This window comes from Herpailurus yagouaroundi, unplaced genomic scaffold (assembly GCF_014898765.1).
Source record: "Herpailurus yagouaroundi ecotype Mexico unplaced genomic scaffold, PumYag 142, whole genome shotgun sequence".
Taxonomy (NCBI): Eukaryota; Metazoa; Chordata; class Mammalia; order Carnivora; family Felidae; genus Herpailurus; species Herpailurus yagouaroundi.
The window spans coordinates 48,246,600-48,272,278 of record NW_024412397.1 but is presented as its reverse complement, the minus strand read 5'-3'; the positions used below and the strand labels follow the sequence as shown (position 1 = coordinate 48,272,278).

Below are 25,679 nucleotides of genomic sequence, written 5' to 3'. Positions count from 1 at the left end.
AACCAACTGAGCCACCCAGGTGCCTCTGCACCTCTCCCCCCTTCCCCCTCCCCAATCTGCTTGCTTGCGGACATGAAGATTTGAAGAAAAAGAAAAGTATAAGAAAAAAATCATATGAAAGAAGGTGGCTGTTATGTCAGGTGCACCAACAGCTAATAGAGAATATTGTGAGATTCTAACAACCTCCATCTTCCAGTTAACCGGGTGCCCGGCAGCAACACAGTTAATTCTAGTCGTCAGCCTCCTGCAAACCCGCTGTGAGTGCTTTTGAAGATTTTTGCTCACGAAGAAGGATTTTGTGAGCGCAGGGATGATTTGTTTACTGATATTTTTTGTTGGCAACTGAGTGTATATTGTTTCCTTTCCCTCGTGAGGTGCCTCCTTAAATCTGAGGACTCCTCATCTTTACATATGGAAGTTGTATTTTAGAGATAGTACTGATAATTTATAATTGGAACCTAGTACATACAGAAAGCACAGCAGGATCTGAATTATTTAAACCTGTGTCTGAATTGTTTTTTTCTCATTATCTTGCAACTGTTTTTCTTTGCATTCAGGCTCATAAGCGTTCAGTTATGTTTCTCCTTTTTCTTGCCGTCTTAGCAACATAGTTGTGATCAGTTTCTTATGCAGTCTGCTCTTTTGGTTAGCGTTCTTTTAAGCTCAGCGTTATGGTCTTACGTGTAGGGAAGGATGTTCAGTTTATTAAAGTTTCTGTGCTCCCTTGGGTTTGTGCAAGAGGAAATAACCTATATAAGGAAATTTTAAATCGACGAAGCCTTCTCACCGCAGTGACCATTTCTGAAATGAGAGTTGTGTTACAAGGTCAGTGCTTCCTTAAATGTCCAATTCTTAAAGGGCAGGCATTACTCATTTTGAATAACTGAACATGTTGATACTAGGTTCAGTGTTGAACAGATTTGCTGCCTGGGACGAGAGCCTGAATTTATAATTATGCGCAACACAGCATAAGGCACCTTAGCATTGGGCATTTATTAGAATTCTCTCTTTACTCCCCACGTTAAATGAATGCTCTAAATTGGGTCTTAAAGGTGTCAAATAGAAATGTAAAACCAGGGTTTGTATCTTAAGCTTGCCATTTTAGTCAATTTTTTATTTCAAACAAAAATGCCTAACTTTTAGCTAAACTGGTAACTTCCCCCCCCCCCCCCCCCCCCCCAGTACTTAATATGGCATGGTTTTAGTTTGTGCCACAATTCATTCCTATTAGGGACTGAGTGGATGCTAAAAGCAAGTGGTTATTCACTACTGTTGGGATGATTCTAGCAATGAGGAGGCCATAGCATCGTCAGAGGACCCTTCTGAATACAGTATGGGGAGGTACACAGTTGGCATTATGGTTCTTAGCAGGCATTCAGGCTCTTTCGGGGGCGGGGCGGGTGGAGAATTGTCATCTGGTGTGGGTGGTGGATATTAGGACTACTTCACCGTGAGGCAGCTTGCTTACCGGACTGATCCTTGGTTTTCAGAAAAAAGACTAAAAGATATATTTCTGCCTCTGATTAGTGAGCTGTAGCATCAGGGCCAAGGGGATGTGCCGGTTTTTCTGTTCGGCCCTTCCCAAGGGCCCAGAAGGAAGGATTTGGGGGATTTGGGGGATTCTGAGGTAACTTGGACTATTAATGGTATTCTCCCAGTGCCCAGACACAAGCATTTCATTTACCTTCCCAAGTGACCGTGAGGAAGCTGGTTAGGGTAGGGTTGGGGGCACAGACTCCTTTGTTTGCAGATGTGGGACTGCCCAGAGGGGCTGTTACAGCTCCTGTCAGAGGCTTTTGTAAGGCCTCTAAGGCCTCAAACCGGTTTATGGAAACATGGGGGGCCCTGCTGACAAATGTGCTTGCAAAGAACATGTTGGGGTTTTGGTTTTTTTTTTGTGTTTTTTTTTTTTAATTTTTAGTAAGAATTTAGGTTAGAGATAGGACCCCTGAGATCTTTTTGTCAACAAACACTCAGAGAACATGGTGTGCGAGCTTTAACCTCGCAGATGCAGCATATGACACTCAGTTTCTTCAGTGAGTCAGTCTACATAATTGGAACAGCTGCTTTTGTGTCAGCTTGCTGTCCTACAGGGTGACTAGCTCAGTATGTGCTGGTTAGTTTATTTTCTGTACGCATTCTTTTCAAATCCTGTGCCCTTGCCCACTTTCTGTTTAATTTCATGAACAACTTTTTACATCCTCTGGGACAATTTGGAATCCGTCTGGGAGGATGTTTTTTGACAAAGCCACCCCATCCTGTCACTTGATAACCCTTGCCATGGTGGTTTTGTTATTTCCTGTTGTTAGGGCCCAACTTGACCTAGCAGGTGGTCAAGTGAGGTGGTTATGTCAGGTGCATTTGCACTCCAGGATGGAGCATACCTTGTGCTAAAGGTACTGCTGCTAAAGCACAAATCTCTGCAGAGAGAATTTTGTCTCTTTACTGCCTTGGCTTCTCCCCACTGTATGTCTGTATACTCCCACCTCCTACCTTTCCACCCTCTTGTGTTCTCATTACCTGTCCAGTTCCTGTTGACCTCTCCCGTGTGACTTGTCATGTTGCTGGGAGGCATAACTGGGTTCCTGTGGTACTTACTTAGCATGGGATAAACGATATATAACTCGCGTGTGATGGGTTTTATTCTTACTGAGGCTTAAGCCTGGGAAGTAGGGTTATCAAATTTCTTACTTTTTTTTCTTTTTAGGAGAAAAAAAATGTTTTGGTGTCGGTAAAAGCCAACCCATGATTGGCAAAGTGGGTGGCATGTAGCTAGAGGGGCGACAGGTCCTATATTTACCTATATTTCCCCGATTCTCCATACTGCAAGCAGCTATTAGGGAAATGGTCCCAGATGTTGTATAGGAATCTCAATTTTAAAATGTGAATTTATATAGTTTTGAATTTTTGTACTTCCATGAGTTTTTACCCAGGTAAACCAGGTATGGTACTGATAAGTCCATTAAGCATACAAGTGATTAATGAGTATTTTTTTTTTTTTTTTTTGGTTGTTTAAAAAGTTATCAGGGACAAGCCTACATTTTAATCACTTATTTTTATTTCTCTCTGGTCCTCTTTTTTTCCCCGTAAATAATACAGATTTCCTCCCCTTCAGTTTTAACTATCTACTTAGTATGTAATATATACATGTATTTGGTTTTACATGTATACTCTTTCATTACACACTTTATATCATGTGACTGTTTAGTGATCAGACTAAGTTGTAATACCTAAACTAATGAAAGTTGATAAACATTCTAATGAGGTTGTTATTATGCACGCATTTTGAGAACTCTTATTTTGAAACTGTTTTCTAAGCTGAGACTCCTACTTTTTGAATAGATGAGTCCATTGATCAATGAGACGGATGTCTTGTCTTTGTTAAGATAAAGCTGGTTATCAAAGACTGCCTGCTTCTCTTGTGTGGCACGTAAGCCTATTTCTGAAACCATTTCTGAAAAAGAAGATGCAAAATGTCTTCATGATTAGAGTAAGAGGTTATTCTCCTAAGGTGGGTGCAGAATCAGATATTTAAATTCTGATGTGCTGGTTGGAGAAGTACAGCTCTAAAGAAATCAATTGAATAAATGAGGTAAAATGCAGCTGGATTGAAATGATGTCTCTGTGGGGCACCTGGGTGGCTCAGTTGGTTAAGCGTCCGACTTCAGCTCAGGTCATGATATCGCGGTTTGTGGATTTGGACCCCGCGTCAGGCTCTGTGCTGACAGTTCAGAGCCTGGAGCCTGCTTCATAATCTGTCTCCCTCTCTCTCTGCCCCTCCCGGCTCATTCTCTTCCTCTCTCTCTCAAAAATAAATAAGAACATTAAATTTTTTAAAAAAGAAATGAAGTCCCTGCAAACCATAAAAGACTTTTATTTTTTTATTTTTTATTTTTTTACATTTATTTATTTTTGGGACAGAGAGAGACAGAGCATGAACAGGCGAGGGGCAGAGAGAGAGGGAGACACAGAATCGGAAACAGGCTCCAGGCTCTGAGCCATCAGCCCAGAGCCCGACACGGGGCTCAAACTCACGGACCGCGAGATCGTGACCTGGCTGAAGTCGGACGCTTAACCGACTGCGCCACCCAGGCGCCCCAAAAGACTTTTAAATAAAGAGAACAAACTGAGGGTTGAGGGTGTTGGGTGGGTGAGATGGGCTAAATAGGTGATGGGCATTAAGGAGGGCACTTGTTGGGATGAGCACTGGGTGTTCTGTGTAAGTGATGAATCACTAAATTCTATTCCTGAAATCATTATTATGCTATATGTTAACCAACTTGGATTTAAATTAAAAAATATATATATTGTAGCCATGGATTAAAAAAAAGAAATTAAGTCTCTGCTTATGGCAGGGGGTACCCAGATCAACAGGCATGAGCCCCTGTGCTCCTCAGGCTCAACCTGGGCCCCACTTGACTGTAGGTGCCACTCAGACAATTAGCCATTACAGTACTGCTTCACGAGGACAAAGGGAAGGAAGTTTGTGCAAGGCCTGGAGACCACACTGAAAAAGTTACAATGAACTTTACCTTTCATATGTGTGCGAATGTCCCCTGATCATCTCCTCTTTCTCTGACTTGAAGCTGCCTTGTTTGTTCTGGCAAATGCCGCCCCCTCATTACAGTCTGCTCCCCTGTTTCGTACTTCCCCTCCCGCCCCTCCTCTCCCTTCTGAGAATAATAGGATGTGGTTTCTTTACCCTGAACAGTGTCTGTAGGGACTTGCTTTGACGGTTGACCTTCGCTTCACCATGTTCATGTCATCCCCCGTCCCGTCTCCTTCTCAGGCAGTCAGGGTTTTCTTATCCTTATTTTCTACTAGCTGTGAAGTTCTGGGTGAAAGGCTTGGACACATCTACACCAGCGTGTGTTCTGTCTGGGGACTTGCTTTCTGCTCATTATTTTAGGTGACTTCAGTTGTCTGAGGTACCTTTTAAAAATTGAAGTGTTTCTGTCTGTATTTTTATTAAGATGAAAGGACATTTTTCACTGGTGGTCCCCGGAATAAGTGGGAGGGCTGTGTTGCTTTTTAGCCCACCAGTTCATGATTGGGACAGGGACAGAAAAGTGGAGGTCGGTTCCTTTGGTGGTGAATTTATCAGCTAGAGAAAAGAGACGGGAGGCCTGCAGAGGCCAGGTGGAAGTGGCAAACACCACAGAGGGTCTTTGCCTGAGCTCTCTTCTCTCGGGCATGTTGACATTAGTGGAGCTGTTTGGTAGCAGTGTTCTTTGCATCTGTCAAAGGCAGGCTTGCTCTTTGAACAGCATGCCTTGCCGGCATGATGTAATGTTGTTATTTATAGCATCAGGAAGAGAAATAATTCCCTGAAGTTCTGTTCATTGTAGTCTTCTCTTCACCATCCTACAAGGTTCTCTTTATCACTTCAGGCGCCAAAAAAATAGGGTTGCCATTTATTCTTAGAAGAACACAAAATGAGAGATTGGTTCAAGCTGGTGTGGGAGAGAGGGGGGGATATATTTGTCTCCAGTTTCCAGTGAGATAAACCCGTATCATGTGGTTTAATAGCTCTGTGCACTTTAAAATAAGAGGGTAGTAACCCAAATTGCTAATAGGTTAAATACATTTGCTCTTTTTTCAGCTCCATCATTACAGGCTGTTGGGCTGACAAGCAAGTAGAAGGTTAATGATTTTTATCCCTAAGCTCACTAAGTGTGCATAAGAGGATGAGCTTTCCCTTGCCTGCATTAGCCCTGGTCCTAGGGGTAGGGGTTCAGCGCACAGTCTGTTGTTAGGTGTCCTTGATAACAGAATTGCTAAACCAATTCGGCTACTCAGCAGTATTAATGCTGAATCACAGATAATAAGTAGGTTGTCACTCGTGTCCTCTTGTGTGCTAAAGGTGACAAGACCTCTCCTTTTAAAACATATACATAATAGTTTAAGATGTTAGGGCACTTGGGTGTCTCAGTCGGGTAAGGCTCAAGTCATGATCTCCTGGCCCATGGGTTGGATCCCTGCATCAGGCTCTGTGCTGACAGCTTGGAGCCTGGAGCCCGCTTTGGATTCTCTGCTCCTACCCCGCTCCTGTTCTGTCTCTAAAAATAAATAAAGGTTAAAAAAAAAAAGATGTTAGGCAACTCTGTAAAAATAACCCAGTGATACTTACATTTTAAGCTGTTTTGCTTCCAGTTATTTTGTGATCTTTAGTACACACATGAGACTTGATGCAGTTTTGTTTACAAATCTTCCATATTTTAACATGTTTTTATAAGTAATTGGCATGCAGAATATTTAGATTTCCATTTTGTTAATAATTTGACATTTCCTTTCATTGGGAAACTGCTGGGATATTTGATTATTGTTGTTTCTCTATTTACCAGTATCTCACTCTGATAGTGCTGCAGTAACTAGCATATTTTTCCTTTTTTTTTTTTTTTTTGAGTTATTTCTTTGGATTATAGCTCCAGTGGTGTCATTATTAGAATCAGAGTATGAATGGTTCTGTAGCTCCTGCTAGATGAGAGATTATACTCAAATAGTGGGCCAGAGTATGTTCATTCATTATTTTGTGCATGGTATCAGCAGCATGTTCCATTGCATAGTTTTCTTTTTATTTCCATAATGATGCAGTTTAAAGATCGTAAAATATTACTGATAAGACTTCTCATGTTCATGTATCAGAAGACAATAGTGTTAAGGTGGCAGTACTGCCTTAATTGAGCTACCAGATTTCAGTATAATCCCTCAAAAATCACAGCCTGCTTTTTTGTAGAAATCGACAAAGTGATACTAAACTTAAGGAACCCAGAGGCAGTCTTGAAAAGGAAAACAAAATTGGAAGATAACATACTTCCTAAACTCAAAATCTACAAAGTAATCAAGTGAGTGGTACTGGCATAAGAATAGACCTGTAGAGATCAATGAAAGTCAAGAAATCTGTACATTTATGGATCCATTGACTTTTGACAAGGGTAAATCAGTAGGCAAAGAATAGTCTTTTCAGCAAACGGAGTGACGACAACTGAATATCCACATGCAAGTAAATGAAGTTGGACTCCTACTGTATACTGTATGGAAGAATGAATGCAAATGGATCGTAGACCTAAATGTAAGAGCTAAAACCATAAAACTCTTGGGTTAGACAGGACATCAAAAGCACAACAACAAAAGGAAAACAGCTAAATTGAACTACATCAAAATTAAAGCCTTTTGTGCTGCAAAGAGTATCGTCAAAGTAAACAGGGGTGCCTGGGTGGCTAAATCAGTTGAGTGTCCCCACTCTTGATTTCAGCTCAGGTCATAATCCCGGGGTCGTGGGACTGAGCCCCATATTGGGCTTTGTGCTGAACACGGAGCCTACTTAAGATTTTTTCCCTCTCCCTCTCCCTCTCTCTCCTGCTTGCACTCTCTCTCTCTCAAAACAAAAAATAAATTAAGAAAAAAAAGGTGGGGGGGGGCACTTAACTAAGCCAACCAGGGTTAGGGTTAGGGTGTATCCAACTTTTGATCTCAAATCTCAGTCTCAGGGTTGTGAGTTCAAGCCCCCTGTGTTGGACTCCATGCTGGACATGGAGCCTACTTAAGAAAAAAAGCTGCAGAATGGGAGAAAATATTCGCAACTTCTAGATAGGACAAGGGACTTATATCCAGGATATGTAAAGAACTCTAACAACTCAATTAAGAGACAAATAAGCCACGTTTTAAAATAGGCATAGGATCTGAAGAGACCTTTCTCCCAAGAAAATCTGCAAATGACCAATAAGCACATGAAAAGATGCACAACATCATAAGTAATTATGAAGAAATGCAAATTAAAACCAAGTGAGATGCTATTTCACACCTACCAGGCTACCTGTAATAAAGACAGCCAATCACAAGTGCTGGCCAACATATGGAGAAACCAGAAACCTAATTCATTGTTGATGGGGATGTAAAATAGTGCGGCCACTTTGGAAAAGTTTGGCACTTCCTCAAAATGTTAAACACAGATTTACCATATGACCCGGAAGTCCCTTTCCTGGCAGTATACCCAAGAGAAATGAAAACATATGTCCATATTGTTATTTATAGAGCAAAGAGTGGAAACAACTCAGATGTCCATCAGTTGATGAACAAAATGTGCATCCATACAATGGAATAATTATATTCAACAACAAAAAGGAATGAAGTACTGATACGTGCTACAGTGTGGGTGAACCTAGAAAGTATGTTAAGTGAAGAGAGTCAATCACCAAAGAGCATATATTGTAGGATTCCATTTCTGTGCAATCTCCAGAACAGGCAAATCTATCAGAATTAATGTAGTTGTCAGAATTAAACGATATCTATATCTCACACATGCAAATAGGTATGAGAATGCAATAGTTCTTAGAACATCAGTGTACAATCTAGAAGAAAACAGGATTATCTATGTGTCCCAGTTGGGGCAGAAGATAAATATGTGAAGAAATGAAGTCTGTCATAACAAAAATGTATATGTGTTCAAATTTTCACAATAAAATGTAATAATTTTCAAATGAAAATATTAGAAGATATACGTGATAAGGATTCCTTATGATTACATTATACATTATAATATGGGCAGATAAATAAGGAGAATATTTTATTTATTTTGAGAGACAGATTATTGCTTACTTGGGGGTGGGGATAAATGAGGGAGAGTGGAATAACTCTTAGCGGGTACAGGGTTTCTTGTTGGGGTGATGAAAATATTCTAAACTTAGATTCTCCTAATGTTTGTGCAGCTCAGTGAATGTACTAAAAATCATAGAATTGTATACTTCAAGTGGGCAAACCTTTTGATATTTGAGTTATATCTCAAAGATGTTTCAAGAAAGTTATGGAGGATATTTTCCGTATGAATATATACAGTCTCTTTTTCTTTGGATGTAAATTATTGATGCAACAGAATGACTCCTGAGTAAAAAGTAATTTCCTAGGGCATCTGGGGCTCAATCAGTTAAGTGATTAGGTCGTGATCCCACAATTCCTGAGATTGAGCCCTGTGTCAGGCTCTGTGCTAACAGCGCAGAGCCTGCTTGGAATTCTCCCTTTCCTCTCTACCTCTCTCTGTTTCTGTCTCTAACTAAATAAATAACCCTCTCCTACTCTCTGTGGGTCGGTCTCTCTCTCTCTCTCTTACTCTCAAATAAACTTAAAATATTTTTCTTACATATTTTCCCAAATTCTAATGTATAATGTAATCATAAGGAATCTTCATCATGTATACCTTCTAATACTTTCATTTGAAAGCTATTACGTTTTGTTGTGAAAATTTGAACATTCAAACATGTACACATTTTTGTTGTAACAGACTTCATTTCTTCACATATTTATCTTCTGCCCCAACTGGGACACATAGATAATCTTGTTTTCTTCTAGATTGTACGCTGATGTTCTAAAAAGTATTACATTCTCATACCTATTTGCATGTGTGAGATACAGATATCGTTTCTTTTTTTTTTTCAATGAAAACCATTTTATTTTATTTTTAATTTAATTTTTTTAAATTTACATCCAAATTAGTGTATAGTGCAACAATGATTTCAGGAATAGATTCCTTGTGCCCCTTACCCATTTAGCCCACCCCCCCCCCAAAACTCCTCCAGTAACCCTCTGTTTATTCTCCATATTGAGTCTCGTATGTTTTGTCCCCCTCCCTGTTTTTATATTTTTTTTCTCTTCCCTTATGTTCATCTGTTTTGTCTCTTAAAGTCCTCATATGAGTGAAGTCATGATATTTGTCTTTCTCTAACTAATTTCACTTAGCGTAATACCCTCCAGTTCTGTCCACGTAGTTGCAAATGGCAAGATTTCATTCTTTTTGATTGCCGAGTAATACTCCATTGTATATATATACCACATCTTCTTTATCCATTCATCCATCGACGGACATTTGGGCTCTTTCCATACTTTGGCTATTGTTGATAGTGCTGCTATAAACATTGGGGTGCATGTACCCCTTCAAAACAGCATCCCTTGGATAAATACCTGGTAGTGCAATTGCTGGGTCGTAGGGTAGTTCTATTTTTAGTTTTTTGAGGAAGCTGCATACTGTTTTCCAGAGTGACTGTACCAGCTTGCATTCCCAAGATACCGTTTAATTCTGATACCCCCGGTATCAGGAATATTGACACTTTTGTTTTTCCTCCTGTTATTGAGTTAAACCCTTTTAAGATAGATGGAATCTTTTTTTTCTTGTTAAATTGTTTGTTGTTAAACTTTGCTATCTCCAGGGGTGCCTGGGTGGCTCAGTTGGTTAAGCATGTGACTTTGGCTCAGGTCACGATCTCGTGGTTTGTGGGTTCGAGCCCCGTGTCAGACTCTGTGCTGACAGCTCAGAGCCTGGAGCCTGCTTCTGATTCTGTCTCCTTCTCTCTCTGCCCCTCCCCCACTTGTGCTCTGTCTCTCAAAAATAAATAAATGTAAAAATTTTTTTTAAAATTTTGATTTCTCCATCAATTTCTTTTCATCATGATAAGTGCACTCTTTAATCCCCATCCCCTATTTCACCCATCCCCCCCCCCCTCCCCCCTGGTAACCATCACTTTGTTCTCTATAGTCAAGAGTCTGTTTCTTGGTTTGTTTCTTTCTTTGGTGTTCATTTGTTTCTTTAATCCCACATATGCGTGAAATCATATGGGTTTGTCTTTGACTTCAGTTAGCATAATACTCTCTAGCTCTATCATGTCATTGCAAATAGCAAAATTTCATTCTTTTTTACAATGGGATATTCCATTGCATATATATACCACATCTTCTTTATCCATTCCTCAGTTGATGAACATTTGGGCTGCTTCCGTAATTTGGCTATTGTAAATAATACTGCATGTATCCCTTTAAATTAGTGTTTTGTATTTTGGGGGGGGGGGAGGTAAGTACTGAGTAGTGCTTTTCCTGGATGGTAGAGTAGTTCTGTTTTACTTTTTTTGAGGGACCTCCATACTGTTCCACAGTGGTTGCACCCATTTGCATTTCCACCAACAGGGCACATGCACTCTCTCCACATCCTCGTCAACACTTGGCTCATGTCTTGACTTTAGCCATTCTGATAGGTGTGAGGTGATATCTCCTTGTACTTCTGATTTGGATTTCCCTGATGATGAGTGATGTTGAGCATTCTTTCATATGTCTGTTGGCCACCTGGATGTCGTCTTTGGAGAAATGTCTGTTCGTGTCTTCTGCCCATTTTAATTGGATTATGTGTGTGTGTATGTATGTGTGTGTGTGTGTGAGTTGTATCACTTCTTTATATATTTTGGATACGAACCCTTTATCTGATAGGTCATTTGCAAATATCTTCTCTCATTCCATAGGTTGTCTTTTAGTTTTGTTAATTATTCCCTTTGCTGTGCAGAAACTACTGATGTTTCAGTAGTTTTATTTCCCTGGTCTCGGGAGACATATCTAGAAAAATGGTGCTTATGCTAGTGTCCAAGAAATTACTGACTTGCTTTCTTCAAGGATTTTTGTGGTTTCAGGTCTCAAATTTAGGTCTCTAATTCATTTTGAGTTTATTTTTGTGTATGGTGAAGGAAAATGGTCTGGTTCTATTCTTTTGGATATGGCTGTCCAGTTTTCCTGACATCATTCATTGAATAACCTTTTTCCATTGTATATTCATTTCTCCTTTGTCAAAGATTGGCCATGTAATTGTGGGTCTATTTCTGGATTTTCTGTTTTATGCCATTCGTCTGTATATCTGTTTCTATGATGGTACTATACTGTTTTAGTTAGTACTGCTTTATAATATGACCTGAGATCTGGAATTGTGATATCTCCAGTTTTCTTTTTCAAGATTGCTTTGGCTGTTTGAGGACTTTTGTGGTTCCATACAAATTTTAGGATTGTTGGTTCTGGTGCTGTGAAAAATGCTGTTGGTATTTTGATAGGGATTGCATTAAATGTGCAGAATGCTTTGGATATTTTAACAATATTTATTCTTACAACCTGCAAGCATGGAATGTCTTTCCACTTCTTTGTGTTGTCTTGAATTTCTTTCATCAGTGTTTTAAACTTTCAGAGTACAGGTCTTTCACCTCTTTGGCTGAGTTTATTCCTATTTTATTGTTTTTGGTGCAATTGTAAATGGGATTGTTTTCTTAAATTCACCTTGTGCTGCTCCATTATTATATAGGAATGGAACAGATTTCTGTACATTGATTTTTGTATCCTGTGGCTTTACCAGATTCATATATTAGTTCTAGTAGTTTTTTGCTAGAGTCTTTAGGGTTTTCTATGTATAGTATCATGACATCTGCAGATAGTGAAAATTTTACTTCTTCCTGACCAATTTGGATGTCTTTTGTCTTGTTGTCTGATTGCTGTGGCTACGACTTCAGTACTGTGTTGAATGAAAGTGGTAAGAGTGGACATCCTTGTCTTGTTCCTGACCTTAGGAAAAGTGCTCCCAGTTTTCCACCATGGAGTCTGAAGCTGGCTGTGTGTTTTTCATATATGGACTTGATTATGTTGAGATATGTTCCCTCTAGACCTACTTTGCAGCAGGTTTTTATCACGAATGGATATTGTACTTTGTCCAATGCCTTTCCTTCATTTGTAGAAATGGTCCTATGGTTGTTCTCCTTTCTGTTATTGATGTGATGTGTCATGTTGATTGTTTTTGCAAATAGTGAACCACACTTGCATCCTGTGAATAAATCCCACTTGGTCATGGTGTATTTTTTTAATGTATTGTTGGATTCGGTTTGCTAATATTTTGTTGAGGGTTTTGGCATCTATATTCATGAGAGATATTGGCCTGTAGTTCTCTTTTTTTGTAGTGTCTTCATCTGGTTTTGGTATTAGGGTAATATTGGCCCCATTGAATGAATTGAAAAGTTTTCCTTCCTCTTGTATTTTTTGGAATAGTTGGAGAAAAATCGGTTAACTCTTCTTTTGGTGCATCTGGGTGGCTCAGTCTGTTAAGCATCTGACTCTTGATTTCGGCTCAGGTCATGATCTCATGGTTTGTGGGATCAAGCCCCATGTCAGGCTCCATGCTGTCAGCATGGGATTCTCTCTCTCCCTCTCTGCCTGTCCCCCTCACTCGCTCTTGTGCACATGCGCCCTCTGTTTCTTGCTCTCAAAATAAATAACACTCCCTCCCCCCAAAAACGTCTTCTTTAAATGTTTGGTAGAATTCACTTGTGAAGCCATCTGGTCCTGGACTTTAGGGTTTGGGGTGTTTCTTGATTATTAATTCAGTTCCATTGCTGGTAATTGGTCTGTTCAATTTTCTGTTTCTTCCTGCTTTCATTTTGGTAGGTTATATGTTTCTAGGAACTTACCCATTTTTTTTCCAAGTTGTCCAGTTTGTTGGCATATAATTTTTCATAATAATCTCTTGCTGTTGTTTGTATTTCTGTGGTGTAGGTTGTTATTTCTCTTCTTTCATTAGTGATTTTGTTTATTTGGGTCCTCTCTCTACTTTGTTTGGTAGTCTGACTAGAAGTTTATCCATATTATTGATCTTAAAAAAATCAGCTCCTGGTTTCATTGATCTGTTGTGTTTTTTGAAGTTTCTATCCTTTATTTCTGCTCTAATCTTTATTTCCTTTTGTTGGGCTTGGGTTCTTTTTTTCTAGTTCCTTTTGGTGCAAGGTTGGGTTGTTGGAGGTTTTTCTTGCTTCTTGAGTTGGGCCTGTATTACTATAAACTACCCTCTTAAGAACCACTTTTGTGCATCTAAGATTTTGGATCGTTGTGTTTTCATTTGCATTTGTTTCCATGTAACTTTTTGTTCTTTGATTTCTTGGTTGACATATTCATTGTTTAGTAGCATGTTATTTAACCTCCATGTATTTGTGCACTTTCCAAACTTTTTCTTGTGGTTGATTTCTCATTTCATAGTGCTATGGTCAGAAAAGGTGCAGATGGAGTCTATTTTTGAGATGTTTTTATATTTTTAAATGACTGTTACTTAGCCTTGATAATTGTGATTTTATAATGTTTTGAATATAACATAGATCAACTATTGCCATGAAAAGTACCTATTTAGTGGGGCGCCTTGGTGGCTTAGTCAGTTAAGTGTCTGACTTCAGCTCAGGTCATAATCTCACGGTTTGTGGGTTCAAGCCCTGTGTCCGTCTCTGTACTGACAGCTCGGAGTCTGGAGCCTGCTTCATATTCTGTTTCTCAATCCTTCTCTCTTTCTCCCTTCTCTCTCTCTCTCTCTCTCTCTCTCTCTCAAAACTAAATAAACATGAAAAAAGTATTTAGTATTTTATCTACTTGTTTTCTCATATATATGCTTAACTATTAGTTTGTCAGTTTCTGTATATTACAGGGAGATTTTAATTGAGATTTAGAATATTTCATTAATTCCTGAGGATGTCTGTTAATTTAGGGATGCCCCTTTATTTCTTCCATTACACTTTATAATGTTTGTGTGTGTACATTTGTCCTGTTCTGAGTAAACAGGGGTCCAAATAACATAAGTATGTGTAAGTGTACCTAGTTATTTTGAGATTAAGGAGGCACTGGAAGTCAGGCCTTCTTTCTCAATCCAGTGTTACTTTGCTTTTATTTGTTAATAAATTATACGCACACACACATTTATGTATATAATATTTTATATGTTGGCAAATGTTTTATATGTAACTTCTAAGTAAATCACATATATTTCAATGTGAAAATATTCAAGGAGGCTTATTCTTAGCTTTAAATCTGATATTTTATAAAAATGAGTTGGTTAGTAGACTATCTTTTTTACAGTTTGAAGAAGCAGGTCACTTAAAGTAATGAAACCATTAAACATTTGAATGTTTTTCTGTTATTCGGGTACCCATTTGAAATCAATTCCTTAGTAACATTTCTTCAATAATGTTTTAAAACCTCTTACTGTTCTATGCATTTTAGTTTTATATTGTAGTTTTTTATTTCCACTTACTATTTAAAAATATGCCAGTACTATTAATAGATATGTAAAAATGTGGTGTCACTTTCTATTTGTGGTATTTTTGTGCCGTTTGCGGTATTTTATAAATTTGTGTCTATGATTGGGCTTTTGGATACATTGGCTTTAAATGTGATTTTTTACCAATTTATTTTTTATTTCCATTTTCTGTCTAGTTTTCCTTAATTTAGCTTGTCTTCTAATCCATTTTTTTAAAACTTTGTATTTCTGTTAATAGGGATCTGTGCTCTCATTTAGGGATTGTACTGTGTGCTTTGAAGTTCTGCTTGCATTTTGTTTTCTTGAGAGGGTTTGGGAGCTGTAATATTGCTACAGTGAGAGATGCATTTGGTCTTTGTCCCTAGTTCCTGGCACAGAACTCTAAAACCCGGGAATTTCCTCGTTGAGAGGTGATAGAAGAGTATGTTGCTACTCATACCAAGCCCCTTTCAGCCTTACCCTGAGTTACGGTAATGGGTTGACTGTGACTCCTAGGTAGCTGCAGGAGGAGGGCTGGTTGGTAGGATGGGAGGGTTGGAACTTTGAGTAGCACTTCCTACTGCCAACCTCCTGGAATGAATTGGGGCTGGAGATTGAGTTAGTCATCCAGATCAATGATTTATTCAATCAAGCCTAACTAATGGATCCTCCATTAAAATCCTAAATGATGGGGTTCAGAGAGCTTCCGGGTAGGTGAATGCATCCATGTGCTGGGAGTGTGGCACACCCCGAACTCTAAGGGATAGAAGTTTCTGTGCTCAGGACCCTGTTGGACCTTGTGCTATGGGCCTCTTCCTCTGGCGGTTCGTTTTTATTCTTTATGATGTCAGAAGTGTTGTGAGTAGAAGAGACTGGTTTCCTTCAAGCTTCCTAAAGGTTTAGTGCTATTAAATGTTCTTGCCAAGTGTTTTGTGTTGTTATGATTGATTACATTTATTATATAAATTGTGTGATGAGGCCTGCTCTGTCTGGTAGGTTTGTTTGGGTCTCTGTGTGGCCCTCATCCTCTGCCTGGCAGTAGCCCGGGGCTGAGGGAACCTAGGGCATAGTTTTGCTGTTAAGATTCAGCGAGGTGGTGATCTGGGAGGCCTGTGCCGCTCTTGGAGCTGTGAGTGAGTGCTAGTCCTCGTTGGCTGTAATGATGACAGAGCTGGTGTCAAGGCTGCAGCAGCATGGGGACAGCGAGGGAGCACATGCCCTGGAGAGAGCAGGACTGTATGGCAGGCAGGCAGTAAGCAGCTGGAGGTGTGGCCAGGCTTCAAGCAGCATAAACACAGGCCTACTGGAAGGTAAAGCTTGGTATGGCTCACCATTGTGCTGCCCTCACAGCTGGGGAAGGCAGCACAGAAGTGGGGGGATTGGGGCAGGCTGTTTCGAGTGTGGGAGTTTGAAGGTAGAGGTAAGAGTGTGGGGGATTAGCCTGCATTCAAGCCCAGAGCCAAGAAGCCACCAGATAGTGGGAGATCCAATCTCAGTGGGGCTGGAACATTTGGTGGGAGAGAGGCAGGTGGAATGAGGGTGACTAGGGAAACAACATATCATTTGATTTTTGTCTCTCAGTCCAAATCTCCTTTCTCATAGAAGAGTTCCTTGTTCATATTTAATTGTATGTTACATGCGCATTGTTTTCCTTTGCCCTTCAGGGTTGTTTGTTTATTCACATTTCTTTTAATGCTTACCTGTTCTTGAGTAGATTTTTCTTTAGTATTAGATTGAAAAAAAAATGATTTTGATGTTTGACTTGTCTGTCTTCTATTTGAAACATGGGTTCACATATCCATACAGTGTTCCAGTCCTTTCTTCCTCACTCTTCTGATGCGAATGAGCATACTGTAAACTCCTTGAGAGGTGACAGAGTCAGGTTTCAGGAAATAGCATTTCTCACTTTTACCCTACCCCTTGTCTAAAGCTCTTGGAGGAAATTTTGTATTTTCTCACAGCATCGTGTTCAGCTTTCCTGATTTTCTTTATGACTGTGGACTCTTAACATTTGGGCAGCTGAGTTCTTGAAGCTGTGTGTTGCTTTGTTTGGGGTAATAGTATTCATTTCTCTGTGCTGTCTGACAGAGGGCTTGTTAGCTCTGGCAATCTTGTCCCGTTGCTTCAGGTTTTGATCTATGTAGCTTTGGAGAAAGAGCTCTGGGCTAAGTCTAAGGATCTGGTTTGGCTCTGTCATAAACCATACAGGCACTGTCTCCTTCCCAGTGGTTGCTCACAGACCAGACAACTTGGAAGAGCTGTAAGACCTCAGTCAAGCCAGTCAACCTTCTCTGGCGCTCTTTCTTCACCTGGAAAATTAGGGTTTTTCTGAAGCGTCTGCCCTGGAGCCCTGATTTAATTGACTAGTTGGGATATGTTCCATGAAAAGAGGTTCTGTGTCAGGCAAATCAGGATATGCTGGGACTGCTCAGAGACTTTAGTTTTGCACTGTGAGGGAGCTAGAGTATACAGGTACGCCGTCTGTGTTTACCCAACTTATTTGACCAGGAAAATTCTTTTTTATACAGTAGCCTGTGAGAACCGAAAGGTTCAGTAGAATACACTTTAAGAAACACTAGGCTACATCATTTTTAAGGGCTTTTTGCCCCCAGCTTTAAATTTTATAGTTCTGTGGATATACTGAAGCCACTTAATTGCATATTTTAAAAGGGTAAGTTTTCTGGTGTGTGAAATATATCTCAACAAAGCTGTCATAAAATTTTTTTGTGGTTCTTTAATCTTCAGAATTAACTACATGGGATTGCTTCTGATTTTTTCAACTTGCCTTTAATTCTCTTTGAGGAAAAAAAACATAGGAACTTGCCCATTTGACATCCTTTGTAGAGAATGCCATTCAGTTGTAGGAAAACTTCTTAAAGTTGCTTTCCTGATTATGGCTTCTATTTGTCTCGTGTAAATCTCCATGCATATTGGATCTTCTCCATCTGTTTTCTTCTAGGTGTGTTTGTTTATCTTGAATTGCTGCCTTTTGTGTAGTGTGATTTTCTGTAGATTATTGTATCTGTTTTTCAGAGTTAATTCTTTGCATTATCTTCTTCACTGTTAATTTTAGTTTTTTGGTAGTGTCTTAAGTTTTTTTTTTAACATTTATTCATTTTTGAGAGACAGAGTATGAGTGGGGAAGGGGCAGAGAGAGAGGGAGAATCTGAAGCAGGCTCCAGGCTCTGAGCTGTCAGCACAGAGCCCAGCGTGGGACTTGAACTTGCAGACTGCAAGATCGTGACCTGAGCTGAAGTCGGACGCTTAACCAACTGAGCCACCCAGGTGCCTCGATAGTATCTTTAATATATGTACATTTCTTTTAAATTCATTGCTGTTTTTCATATAAATTCCATGTCATTTTAAAAGGCAGCGTGGTACAGCTGAAAAAGCATCTGACTCAGCTCAAAACAGGCTCTTTTACTTCCTGACTGGCTGAGCATTCTGAGTCTGTGTCCTTATGCATAGAAAGAGGACAGTGCCTCTCCCATGCTAGCCCTAAATAATGTAATGTGGATATGGTAAAGCACTCAGCACACGGTACTTGGATAGGGCTTTTCCTATTTAGACAGAATTGCATCTGGATTGTAAATCCAATATAAAGCACTTTCTGTGACACGTTTTGTCAACATCCTATGTGTAACCGTTGAGAGACCAAGGAAATGTAACTGGTACGTTAATCACTTTGACCACTCATTAGTGCTGGATTTGGTCACACAACGCTTTTTCAAGGGGGTTGCTATCCATGTGAAGGTGCTGAAAATAAAACTACCGTATTCCATTATTTGTGCGTAATCAAATTTGTTGCCTGTGATATAAAAGGCCTTTGGGGGGGATGCCAAGAGAAATAGGGAAAAAGTCCCTGCCCCAGAAGTCATTCATAATCTAACTATGAATAGCAATGTTGAATGCATGAAAAGGTAATGGCTCAAGGCAATGAAAGTGCCAAATGAATGGGTGGTCACTATTGGTGGGGATGACTGGGGAAGAGGGAGGGGTGGAGGAGGTGGAACTTGAGGGATGGGAGAGCCACTTTCGGTCACCTTCTCAGGGAAACCTTCCATGACTGTGGTATTGGATGTGTTGGCCTCACTCCTGCCACTGGTCTCCCTGTCTCCTTTACCAACCCTCCTCATTTTTGCCCAGAGACTCCTGTTCACTGCACACTCAGGGTGAAGTCTCTTCTTTGCTCATGGTCTGGCTCTCCCCCTTAGAATGAGAAAGCAATCTCCACGAAGCAGGGACTCTTTCTGTCACTGGGTATCTCAAATGCCTTGACCAGTGCCCAGCTCCAGACACCAGGGCTTCAAGAGTGAGTGAGTGTGAGAGGGCACACGTGTTTGTGCACCTTGAATGAATACTCCGGCTCCTTGCCTTTTGCCTTTCTTCATTGTGCTGTGATGGTAGTTCTATTTTTATAGCTCCTGGGTTTTTCTCAGAATGGGAGCAGCCATATTTATGGCATTTTGAAAAGTTCCCTCAATTACACATAATTTGTAGATTCCGTGTGTATAGTGGTATTAAAGGCTCCATCCTCCCTAATCAAGGACTGTGTAAAACCAAAACATTAAGTGTGCCTGGATGGCTCAGTTGGTTGAGCTTCTGGCTCTTAGTTGAGGCTCAGGTCATGATCTCACAGTTCATGGGATCAAGCCCCACGTCGGTGTCTGAGTTGACAGTGCAAAGCCTGCTTGGGATTCTCTCTCTGTCCCTCTCTCTCTGCCTCTCCCCCTTTCATTTTCCCTCTTTCTCAAAAATAAATCATTCTTTGGTTAAAAAAAATTTTTTTTTACACTTACTTACTTTTGAGAGACAGAGACAGAGCACAAGTCAGGGAGGAGCAGAGAGAGAGGGAGACACAGAATCCGAAGCAGGCTCCAGGCTCTGAGCTGTCAGCACAGAGCCTGACGTGAGGGTCGAACCCACAAACCGTGAGATCATGACCTCAGCTGAAGTCGGACGCTCAACCAGTTGAGCCACCCAGGCTCCCCAATAATGCTTTGGTTTTAAAGTTTGTTTAAGAAAAAGAGTGATAGAATTGGTAGTACATGGATCAAAATACTGGTAGAACTGACCTATAAATGAACTCCTATATTATAATGTAAACAAAGTTTTTTTAAAAAATGAGGAATAAAGCTAAAATTAGTGTCCTTAACGTAGAAAGAACTCTTAGAAACATAGAACGTAGTAGAAGGATAAACAGACAAAAAGAAAAATAGACAAAATACCTGAACAGACAATCCATAAAATAAGATGCACAAATGGTAACCTTTTACCTTTTACCCCCATGATAGAATCAATGAACTGCAAATTAAAACAAGGGAAAACATAATTGGCAAATGCTGAAAAACATTCTCTGTTGGGAAAGGTTCAGGGAAATGGTCTCTTATAAACTGTTGGTACATATGTAAATTCATAAAACCTTTGGGACATGTAGTCTTGTATTTATATAAATTAATCCACAATCTGTATAGGGAATAACTTAGATGTACCATATATGCACTCTCACACGTGAGAGACCTACACATACACATACATGCACACAGAGACCGAACCTGCCCCCATTCATCACCTGTAAGAAAAATTCCAGGAGTGGATTCTGAGGGGGAGGGAGGAGCAGGTGGTCTGAGCTGCTATCTTAGGTCAGGTACTCACACCCTTCCTAAGACCAGAAAGCTTTTCCAGACAAGCAGAACCCTTCTGATTCCCATCATGTACGGGAATGGCTCCCCAGAGAAAGGAGACCTCTGACAGTTGATGTATTCGTTTCCTCAGGCTGCCAGGACAAGGAACCACAGAAAGGGGACAGAAATTAGTTGTCTTGTAGTCCTGAGGTTGGAAGTCTGCAGGGTTGATTTTCTTCGGAGCCTCCTCTCCTTGGCTTGTAGAGAGCAGTCTCCTCCCTGTGTCTTCACGTGTTCTTTCCTGTGTGTGTGCACACGTGCCTGGGTCCTCATCTCCTTCCTTCTTATGAGGCTTCCGGTTATATTGGATTAGGGCCTGCCCTAAAGACCTCATTCTAATGTAGTTACCTCTTTGGAGACCTTATCTCCAAATACAGTCACATTCTGAGATGGTAAGGATTAGAATTTCAACATATGAATTTTGGGGGGTTGCAGTTCCACATATCACAGCTATCAGTGCCAATTAGTGTCTCCTCACAGGCGCTTAGGGTTTTCCTTTCTTTTCACAGGCACCTCAGATACCCTGGTAGCCTCTGAGTACAGTGCCCTGCACATTCTCTCAATGTGCCAAAATTCTCTCAGGGGTCAAAATGGAAAGAGTCACACGCCAATTTAAAGTAGACATGAACCACATGGTTTATCAAATCAGTGTCAAACAGCAAGAAGCAAGTGAAAAGGATAGCCTCGGTTAATGCTCTGAGGATGGAGTGCAGGCGCGGGGGGAAAGGCCTTGCTACCTGAGGCCCAGCATACATGCATATAACGTCTTGCATCGCTCTCTGCATCACTGGCCACAGTAAAGCAGTGGACCCTCGGGTTTTAGTAGTGTTTCTTGGGTAGAGGACACACGGTGCCAGCATGGGTGTCACCAGTGGATGGTCAGATTAAGGCCACCTGAATATTAATGTCTTAGGAATATTTAGTATTCTGAATATTTGGTGTTTTATATATTTATTTATATTTCATGTATATTTAGTACCCAGGTGCCTCATGAATTTAGATACTTTGTGACCCTTTTTGTTCTCTTTTTTCAAATATATTTTTTAAAGTTTATTTATTTTGAGGGGGTGGGGAGAGGCAGAGAGAGAATCCCAAACAGGCTCCAGGCTGTCAGTGCAGAGCCCGACATGGGACTTGAACTCACCAACTGTGAAATCATGACCCAAGGTGAAATCAGGAGTCAGACACTTAATCGCCACCCAGGCGCCCTAAACCCTTTCATCGTCTAACACACACACAGGCTCTTACTTGCGGAGTACGTACTGTGTTCTTGACATTGTGGACACATCTCAGGAATTCTGCCTGTGCCTGACAAACTCTGCTTCCTGGTTACTTAAAACCTCTTGAAAGAATGTGCCTGTATCTTACAAACTTCCATATCTAACAGCTGAAAATGCTCAACTGCGTGTTAAGAGTGGTCCACATGGGAACACCCTCTCCTAGCGGCCGGGTCCACAGGAACTAGCATGTTCTTGGATTTGCCACCACAAACAGCGATCTCCTCTCTTGTGTTTAACACCACAGAATTAAGTGGTACCAACATTATTTGAATGCCAGTGGACTGGCTCTGAGCTGAGACCTTTTTGTCGGCAATTGAATGCTATCATTTGATGTTAAACACAATTTGGTGGTGGCACAAAAGGAAACTGTTCGCTGGGGAAGTGGAATCTTGCCTTACGGATTCAGGGAAGTCTGGAACTTGATGTCCTTTTGGCACCAGAGTCTGGGTCAGGTCTCCAAAAGGAAACCTTTTGCTTGCTATCTGAATTTAATGTATCTTCTCAGCTTGGTATTGCTAGTGGGAATCTTTGAGTAGAATAGAATGTAATATTAGTAACTGCAAGCTTACTGTGCTGACTCTGAAAATTATTCGGACTCTTTTTGTGTTTTCATATTTGTACTTTGAGATCTTTTTTTAAAAAGTTGATTTATTTTGAAAGAGAGCAAGAGTGCATACGAGCGGGCGGGCGTGGGGGGGGGGGCAGTGTGCAAAGAGAGAGAGAGAGGGAGAGAGCATCCCAAGCAGGCTCCGTGCTGTCAGCGTGGAGCCTGATGAGGGGTCCAGTCTTAGGAACCATGAGATAACCTGAAGAGTTATCAAGAGTTGGCTGCTTAACTGACTGAGCCACCCAGGTGCCCTGAAATCTTTACTTTCTAAAGGGCTTTAAAAATATATTGATGTGGAAATAGCTTACATTTTTAAACTTGGAAAATGGGATTTGTGGCCACTTACATGTTTCCTTTTTCCTTTGTCCCTTGTCTCTCCAGATATGTTTGTGTTTGGGTTAGGCAAGGATACAGATTTATATGTTTGTGGTAGAATCTTAAATGGCTCTTAATTATGTCTACAGGAAAGAATCTAGAATTTCTCCCAGTAGTCTAAAACAAATTGTGAGAAACTTAATTACCATTTATTGCAAATCCTCTTTCTAAATGTTGGAAAACAATATTGTGATTTCCCGGCACTACTAACAGGTAACACATACCTATTTTTATTTTTTTTAATTTTTATTTTTTAAAGTTTATTATTTTTGAGAGAGAGTGCGTGAGCAGGGGAAGGGCAGAGAGCGAGGGAGACACAGAATCCAAAGCAGGCTCCAGGCTCTGAGCTGTTAGCACAGAGCCCGATGTGGGGCTCAAACTCACGAACCGTGAGATCATGACCTGAGCTGAAGTCGGCTGCTAAACCGACTGAGCCATCCAGGTGCCCCATGACATACACCTGTTTTTAAAGGCAATGTACCCTTCCCCAAGAGCATTGTGTGTGCGTTAATTCATTTATTTCAAGATCTCCTGAAAATTATAATTTTTTTCTCAAGGCCCAAAACTGTGTTGTTTGTGAAGTTGGCGCTGAAATCTGGTACTATTGACTAAATTTTAATATTCTCTGTTATGTCGTGTCCCCATTAAAGGAAAAAAATTCAAGTTATGGTATTTTAAACATTTTAAATGAATTATTCAATTGAAAGGTGTGGCTTTGTAGTGAACTAGTTATTTATAGTTCCAGAGCATAGAAAATATGAAAATATTTTCTACAAGTCTGCTAGTTCTGGTATGATCCTGATACCAAAACTCCTAGAGGAGAGCACTGAACAAAAACCTATAGGTCAACTTCATTCTGAACATAGAAGCTCTAAATAAATATTAGTAAGTTAGATCCAGCAATGTATTTTTGATATGCTGTATTCTGACCTTAGTAGGGCTTATTTCAGAAAAGCCAGCGTCGTTCAACCTCAGGAAATGTGTTCCTGTTATGACCTGCATTAAGGAGGTAATTGATAAAACCGCACAGTCCCATCAGTAGAGGCCCAAATAGCATTTAATGAAATCCACTTAAAAAAAAAACAAACAAAAACAAAAACCAAGAAACTATTAGCAAATTAGAAATAGAAAGGGTTTTTCTTTATTTGGTAAAGATGGCATCTACTAAAAACGTGCCTCAAGCTATATTTAATGTTGCAAGTTAGAACATCCTCATTAAAGACGGGAATAAAGCGATGCGTGCTGTGCTTGCTAATAGCATCTTAACTGGTGGTTCTCTCCAATTAAGTCTCGTGTAGAGGAAGAGACAACACTGTCATTTGCAAATGATTTGAATATCTCCCCAGATCCAAGAGAAAAAGCTAAAACAATCATGAGGATCCATGAGTATAATAATGTGACATATGCAAAATCATCCTGCAAACATCCAGAGTTTTCCTCCATACCGGCAGCATTCACTCGCAGAATATGATGGAGGAACAAAGCCCTTTGACAGTCGCCGCAAGTATCATAAACTGCCTAGGAGTACAGCCATCCAGAAAGAAGTCCTGAATGGCTGGAAGAACGCGCTGTGTCTCTGTAGTAACAAAGCAGTACTTACACATTGTACTGAATTTAGTTTGGCAGCAAGTATGCTCCATTTAATTTGGCAAAGACTCATGCTTTTGCAGATAATGCTTGCCAACATTATTTCCTCATTTTACCAGTGAAGAAATGAAGACTTTCAGGCAGTTTTTGTGATACAGTGTCCGTGTGTAATTCACCAGACAAAAGCCTAGGTGGTACTTGACCTCCGATTCTGGGCTTCACGGCTATTTCACGCTAGCCCGTTTTCTGTATTCTCTTGAGCCCAGCGTATGTGTCTTTCCTCAAAAAATTAGGCTGTGAATCAAGTATCAAATTGAGGATAATTCTCCTTTCTCTGCTCTGTTGTGAATATTAGAATTTATAATCCTGAAAACCCCTATTGGATTATTTTTATTTTAAATTATTTTGGTGAAAAAGGGGAAATCTGTTTTCACCATTTTAATGTCTGTTCATTGCAATTCCTTAATGAGTACTCAGGCCGGAACTAGAATTAATTTTGTAGTTATGCTTATTCTTGGAATAGTATCGCTAAGCTCCATAGTGGTCTCGTGTTCTGTCAGAGCGCTTCTAACAAACGGAAGGATCAGTGGTACTTTCTTCACACTTTAATTTTGAAAGTAAGACCCTGTACTCACTTTCTAAGGCCATGTAACAAGCTTGGTGGCTTAAAACAGCAGACATTATTCTCACACAGCTCTGGAGGTCCAAAGTCCAGACTCTGTTTCACTGGCTGAAATCAAAGTGATCAGGGCTGCCCTCCCTCTGGAGACCCAGAAGACCGTCCATTTCTTGCCTTTTGTGAGCTCTGATGGTTCTTGGGCTTGTGGCTGTGCCTCCAGTCTGTGCCTTTGTGATGATGTGATTACGTCGCCGCCTCCCCTCTGCTTCCCTCACTTGTGATTGCATTTAGGCCCACCCCGATACTCCAGGATAATCTCCCCATCTCAAGGCCTTTAATGTAATGGGGCCTGGATGTGCCCTGCCTGAGGAAAGCTCACTCTGGAGGCAGGCACAGCAGAGCGAATACTAGCTTGTTGACCTTGATCGAACTACTCCACCTCTTGGAACCTTCGTTTCTCCATCTGAAAATGGAACCGAATACATGGCGATCTCAGATTTTTGAAAGGGTTAAGAGAAACAATGTTCATTCAGATGGGTTTTTTTTTTCTTTTTGTCTCCCCTACACTTGCATTTAAAGCTTTGCTGTGATTTGTACCTCAAGCCAGTACCATCCTAGGCACTTAGTAGTTGCCCGGTAATTAGTGTTCACAAGTAGTTTTTGGTCTTCTGAAGGGCAGTGTGGCATT

The 25,679-nt window shown here is 40.4% G+C and overlaps 1 protein-coding gene across 1 annotated transcript in view; it reads left to right on the top strand.

The window, feature by feature from the left end:
- The window catches only part of TTC39C (tetratricopeptide repeat domain 39C), a 107,247-nt gene that overhangs the window by 62,313 nt on the left and 19,255 nt on the right, over positions 1 to 25,679 (top strand). The gene's annotated exons all lie outside the window — the stretch shown is intronic.